Here is a 6,000-nt window from a genome sequence, read left to right as displayed (position 1 = left end):
AAGCCCAATCTACAAGATACGATTCTTTATACGATTCAATTACGATTCTATTTACGATTCGATTAAATCCAACATGTCCGATCGGGATTCGATTCAATTCGATTTGCCATTGCAAAACAATTGCAAATCGAATTGAATCGTATTGAATCCCGATCGGACATGTTGGATTTAATCGGATCGTAAATAGAATTGAAATCGAATCGTATAAATAATCGTATCGTGTAGATGGGGCTTAAGGCCCTGTTCACACTAAGAAACGCAGATGGCAGTTTGATCCAAACGCAACACAAATGAATTACAGTGAACAGGTTAGCATTTTGTGTTGCCAAAAATGCATGCAGTGGTGCTTTATTGCATTGCACTACTATGCAGCGCATACAGTCTGAACATCAGACAGTGCACAGCAGAATGCACATGACAAAGCTTATAGTGTGAAATATATTTCACAACACTCAGTTACAATATGGCTAGTTTTGAAAGTTCGCTTGCCCATTGAAGTCTATGGCGGTTTCGAAAAGTTTGCATGTTCGCAAACTTTTTTCGCATGTTCAAGTTCCAGGTTCGCAAACCAAAATCGGAGGTTCGCGACAACTCTACACACAAGCACACGCACACACACATAAGTTATATGGCTACTTCAGAGTGTACAGTGAATCTAACTATGTCTAAATGCCTGACGTGTGCTTCGCAGACAAACACCACTTCCTCAGAGGTTCAGCAATAACTATGTTCCCACTCCATGACTGCTTAAAGAGAATCTGTACTCTATTATTCTTACAATAAAAAGCATACCATTCTATTCCGTATTTTCTCCTGTGCCCCTCTGTGCTGTTTCTGCCACTCCCTGCTGCAATCCTGGTTTGTAATGAACAGTTTTAGGCAGTGTTTACAAACAAAAGACTGGCTTCTAACCACAGTATCATAGGCTGAGAACTAGCTTACTGTGTGACTCATGCAAAGCTTGGAGGGGCTGTGTAAAGCTTCTGCCAATGACAAGCAGTGCTGCACATTCCACAGATTCCAGCCTCAGCCCGACAGACACGACAGAGAAAAGGAGATAAGTTTTATTACAGAGACAGTGCAACTAGAAAAGGCTGCAGTAAGACAGACCACATTAGAACAGGTATAGGAACTTATAGGACAGAAGAAATAAGGCTTCAAATTTTGTTACAGAGTCTCTTTAATGACCAAAGAACAATCATAATGGAATTACAGATAGTATGTGTAGCATTCCACATCACTCACAAAATAAGATTTATCTTGTAGATGTGATCTTCTTCATACCAAACTTCTGTGTATAAATGTACTGCAAGAAAAAGTGCACAAATCACACCACTGCGGGAGTCTACAATGTCTAACCTGATGGGAGAATCTGATTTCTCTTTCAAATTTTTTAACAAATCCATGGCTAAATATAATATATTAATAATACATATAATACATTTTGTTTAATTTGTTTAACTAGGTTTCTTCATCTTCTTTTAGGACTTGTTTGATAATAAGATGATCATATTCATATAAATATACAGCAAATTTTAAAGGATTCACAAACTTTCAAGCATCACTATATACTGTGTGCCAAACCTGAGCATTGGATAAGAAGCATATAAAATGGAAGTCCCTGTTCCTTCAACAGATTACCTTGTCTGCCCAGCAAATAACAGAATGTCCTTCCACCAACACCTGCCTTTAATTTGCTGCACTCTGATTCACATTCTTGTTGCTAAAGGACATATCCTGCTGCAACACCATTTCTGCTGATTCAACAGTCTTAATGTCATACAAAAAAGCATGTTGTTAGGGTGTGCCAAATCAGGAATAGTTTTGGCTGAATAGCACTCTGCTTGATTTGCTGGACATTTGATTGAATAGGCCCACATTGTTCAGATCAATTTAACACTATTAAAGTCAATGGGGGTCGGGGCATTTGGGTTCGTTTTTCGGACTGTTCAAAGCTTGTGCAGCCTCAAAATACATTTAAAAAGACAAGAAAAGATCCCCACAGCTCTGCACAACACTGTATAAGCATAGAAAAAGGAGGATGCTTTCTTATGCTACTGGCAAGTAGTGTTGGGCGAACAGTGTTCGCCACTGTTCGGGTTCTGCAGAACATCACCCTGTTCGGGTGATGTTCGAGTTCGGCCGAACACCTGACGGTGCTCGGCCAAACCGTTCGGCCATATGGCCGAACTAAGAGCGCATGGCCGAACGTTCCCCGAACGTTCGGCTAGCGCTGTGATTGGCCGAACGGGTCACGTGGTTCGGACCCGAACGCGCTCTGATTGGCCGAACTGTCACGTGGTTCGGGTAAATAAATACCCGAACCACGTCATATCTCCGCCATTTGTCTGTGGGTTTAGCTTTGGGTAGGCAGGCAGGGTAGTTCGCGCTCCAGCCACGCTAGCCAGGGTCCCCCCCAGTCATTGTGTGTCACTGCTGGGAACAGTAGTACACCGCTCGTTCAGCCACACTATATAGCATTCTGTGTACTGTTCTGTGTCTGCTGGGAACAGTGGTACACCGCTCGTTCAGCCACACTATATAGCATTCTGTGTACTGTTCTGTGTCTGCTGGGAACAGTGGTACACCGCTCGTTCAGCCACACTATATAGCATTCTGTGTACTGTTCTGTGTCTGCTGGGAACAGTAGTACACCGCTCGTTCAGCCACACTATATAGCATTCTGTGTACTGTTCTGTGTCTGCTGGGAACAGTAGTACACCGCTCGTTCAGCCACACTATATAGCATTCTGTGTACTGTTCTGTGTCTGCTGGGAACAGTAGTACACCGCTCGTTCAGCCACACTATATAGCATTCTGTGTACTGTTCTGTGTCTGCTGGGAATAGTGGTACACCGCTCGTTCAGCCACACTATATAGCATTCTGTGTACTGTTCTGTGTCTGCTGGGAACAGTGGTACACCGCTCGTTCAGCCACACTATATAGCATTCTGTGTACTGTTCTGTGTCTGCTGGGAACAGTGGTACACCGCTCGTTCAGCCACACTATATAGCATTCTGTGTACTGTTCTGTGTCTGCTGGGAACAGTAGTACACCGCTCGTTCAGCCACACTATATAGCATTCTGTGTACTGTTCTGTGTCTGCTGGGAACAGTAGTACACCGCTCGTTCAGCCACACTATATAGCATTCTGTGTACTGTTCTGTGTCTGCTGGGAATAGTGGTACACCGCTCGTTCAGCCACACTATATAGCATTCTGTGTACTGTTCTGTGTCTGCTGGGAATAGTGGTACACCGCTCGTTCGCCACTGTATAGCATTGTGCTCTGTGTCGCTGCTGGGAATAGTGGTACACCGCTCACCCGTCACTGTATAGCATTGTGCTCTGTGTCGCTGCTGGGAATAGTGGTACACCGCTCACCCGTCACTGTATAGCATTGTGCTCTGTGTCGCTGCTGGGAATAGTGGTACTGTATAGCATTTCTGTACTGCCACTGTACTGCTGCCAGTCAGCGTGTACTGTAAGGATAAGTGAAATGAGGAAGAAATCCGGTGAAAGAGGGAGGGGCAAGGGAAGAGGTGTTTCCCCTGACGGTTCACGTACAGGCCACAGGGGAGCACCCAAGAAAACCCACTCAATACCGCCCATGTTGTCCAGGACAACAACCCTCACAAATCCAAAAGAACAGGACCAGATAATTACTTGGATGACCTCTCAAGCGTCCAGCAGTGGGTTAAGCAGCACCAGCACATCACGCACGAGGTCCGAGTCCTCAGCCAGTTACAAGGAGCCAGTGGGCACAAAGCTGACACAACCGGCAGCGACACCACGCACACAACTGCCAGATAACCAGTCCGATGAATTACCTCAGGACACAATGGGGTATTCGCAGGAGCTATTCCCAGCCCAACAAACTTCCACCTTTCAAAGGTCAATGGAGGAACAGCCAGAAATGTTGTGCCTGGATTCACAACCGTTAACTGTGGGAAATGCACCGCGCACTGAAATACAAGGCGAGTCCGAAGAGGACTCGGAAACCCAAATCCCAGAGCAATTTGGGCAGGAGGGGTTGCAATTGCAGGAGGTCGGCCGACAAGATCTGGAAGACGACGTTGGAGTGTGCTGCGCAGAGGTTGTTGTGGGGAGCTCTACTCCACGGCGGTGGCCCACAATGACATATGACGAGTTTGAGGAGATGGAAGAGGAGGGTATGGACAATGTGGACAGAGACCCAGATTTTGTTTGTGAACGAGAACATCGCCGTCGTAGCAGCAGCACAGATGAGTCTGTTGAAGAACACACTGCTGCACGAGTTCGCCTTGTGCCACAAGGTAGGCGGCGCGCAATTTCAGGCACCACAAGCGTGGAAGTTCAAGTGAGAGGCAAAAGAGGAGCAAACAGAAATCGCCAGCAAGGAGGCAGGTGCTCCAAAGTCTGGGCTTTCTTTGAAGACTGCACTGAGGATGTTACCATGGCGATTTGCAAGGTGTGCAAGACCCGCCTGAGCAGGGGGAAAAATATTAACAACCTCTCCACCACCAGCATGAGCCGTCACATGCTATCCAAACATCCCACTCTTTGGGCAAACGCGTCAGGACAGGGTACCAGAAACAACACTGCCTCCCTTGGGTTCACCAGACTCACCACCAGACCCGCCTCAGCAGCAGCAGTAGCCCAGCCATTGCGTGGTTCACAACATTCACAAACATCAGACGACGCTGACACTGTCACTTTCCGGAGTAGTGCTCTTGAGGTCTCCCAGTGTTCATCAAACACAACAACCAACAGCCCTTCCGTGTGCAGCGCTACGGTTCAGTTGTCTGTGTCGGAGATGTTTGAGCGCAAGAGGAAATTGCCAGCAAATGACCCCCGGGCCGTGGCAGTAACAGCCAGCATAGCCAAGCTTCTGGCCTGCGAAATGCTGCCATATCGATTGGTGGAGACAAACAGCTTCAAGGGCATGATGTCAGTGGCCATCCCACGTTACGTGGTTCCCAGCCGCTACCACTTTGCGCGCTCTGCAGTGCCTGAGTTGCATGAGCACGTGGTCAGCAAAATAACCCGAAGCTTGAAGAATGCCGTTGCCTGCAAGGTTCACCTCACCACTGACACCTGGACGAGTGCGTTCGGCCAGGGTCGATACATCTCCCTTACCGCGCACTGGGTGAACCTTGTGGAGCCTGGCAGCGATTCCTCACCTGCTACGGCACGGGTGTTGCCCACGCCACAAACAGCTGCACCGCCGTCCCTCCCACTGGATAACAGCAGCACCTACCTCTCTGACTCCTTCTCCTCCAACGCATCTCAAAGCTGTACCTCATCCGGAAACGCTAACCCAGCAGCAGTAGGATCGTGGAAGCAGTGCAGCACAGCTGTTGGCATGCGTCAGCAAGCGTTGCTGAAGCTAATCTGCCTTGGGGATAAGCAGCACACAGGGGAGGAAATTTGGAGGGGAATAAAGGAACAGACGGATTTGTGGCTGGCACCGCTGGACCTGAAACCGGGCATGGTTGTGTGTGATAATGGGAGTAATCTCATTCGCGCTTTAAGGTTGGCTAAGCTGACACACATCCCTTGCCTGGCGCACGTGATGAACCTAGTAGTTCAGCGGTTCCTGAGGACATACCCAGGCGTGCCCGATCTGCTGTTGAAGGTGCGTCGAGTGTCCAAACATTGTAGAAATTCCAGTACTGCTTCGGGGGCACTCGCCAAGATGCAGGAGCGCTTCAATCTCCCCCACCATCGCTTGCTGTGTGATGTCCCTACGCGCTGGAATTCTACGCTGCACATGCTAGCCCGCTTTTGCGAGCAGAAGAGTGCAGTGGTCCAGTACATGACGGCGCAGTACCGAGGCGCATCCGGCCAGCTGCCAAGCTTCTGTGGATCCGATTGGGCCAACATGTTGGACCTCTGCCAAGTCCTCCAAAATTTTGAGCAATCCACGTTGCTTGTGAGCAGTGACAACTCTTCAGTCAGCATTACCATACCACTGCTGTGTTTACTGAAGAGGTCGATGTTAAAAATCAAGGAAACAGCT

The 6,000-nt window shown here is 48.1% G+C and overlaps 1 long non-coding RNA gene across 1 annotated transcript in view; it reads right to left on the bottom strand.

Annotated features, from left to right (window-relative positions):
- Positions 1-1,162: 1,162 nt before the first annotated feature.
- Positions 1,163-6,000, bottom strand: part of LOC137531789 (uncharacterized) — a 199,139-nt gene continuing 194,301 nt past the window's right edge. The window contains exon 4 of the long non-coding RNA XR_011023754.1: positions 1,163-1,306. This is a non-coding gene — a long non-coding RNA (uncharacterized lncRNA). The remainder of the gene's footprint in view (positions 1,307-6,000) is intronic.

The sequence above is a fragment of the Hyperolius riggenbachi genome, chromosome 9, assembly GCF_040937935.1.
Source record: "Hyperolius riggenbachi isolate aHypRig1 chromosome 9, aHypRig1.pri, whole genome shotgun sequence".
NCBI lineage: Eukaryota > Metazoa > Chordata > Amphibia > Anura > Hyperoliidae > Hyperolius > Hyperolius riggenbachi.
Note: the sequence above shows the minus strand (reverse complement) of the source record. Positions and strands in the feature narration are given on the sequence as shown.